Source organism: Phaethon lepturus, unplaced genomic scaffold (assembly GCF_000687285.1).
Source record: "Phaethon lepturus isolate BGI_N335 unplaced genomic scaffold, ASM68728v1 scaffold6720, whole genome shotgun sequence".
In the NCBI taxonomy this organism is placed as follows: Eukaryota; Metazoa; Chordata; class Aves; order Phaethontiformes; family Phaethontidae; genus Phaethon; species Phaethon lepturus.
The window spans coordinates 35,264-35,781 of record NW_010509752.1 but is presented as its reverse complement, the minus strand read 5'-3'; the positions used below and the strand labels follow the sequence as shown (position 1 = coordinate 35,781).

The window sequence follows — 518 nt, the reverse complement described above, 5'->3', positions numbered from 1 at the left end:
AGGGAAGATTATGGAGAGGTTCATCTTGAGGGTGCTCACAGGGCATGTGCAGGACAACCAAGGGATCAGGCCCAGCCAGCATGGGTTGATGAAAGGCAGGTCCTGCTTGACCAACCTGGTCTCCTTCTATGACCAGGTGACTCGCCTAGTGGATGAGGGAAAGGCTGTGGATGTTCTCTACCTGGACTTTAGTAAAGTCTTTGACAGCGTCTCTCACAACATTCTCTTAGAGAAACCGGTTGCTTATGGCTTAGACAGGTGCATTCTTTGCTGGGTAAAAATCTGGCTGGATGGCTGAGCCCAGAGAGTTGTGGTGAATGGAGTTAAATCGAGTTGGTGGCTGGTCACAAGTCGTATTCCCCAGGGCTCAATACTGGGGCCAGTCTTATTTTACATCTTTATCAATGATCTGGATGAGGGGATTGAGTGCTCCCTCAGTAAGGTTGCAGAGGACCCCAAGTTGGGTGGGAGTGTTGATCTGCTGGAGGGTAGGAGGGCTCTGCAGAGGGATCTGGACA

The 518-nt window shown here is 51.0% G+C and overlaps 1 protein-coding gene across 1 annotated transcript in view; it reads left to right on the top strand.

The window, feature by feature from the left end:
- KIAA1377 (KIAA1377 ortholog) overlaps nucleotides 1–518 on the top strand; it is a gene marked incomplete at its 3' end in the record, with an annotated part of 41,037 nt that overhangs the window by 5,802 nt on the left and 34,717 nt on the right.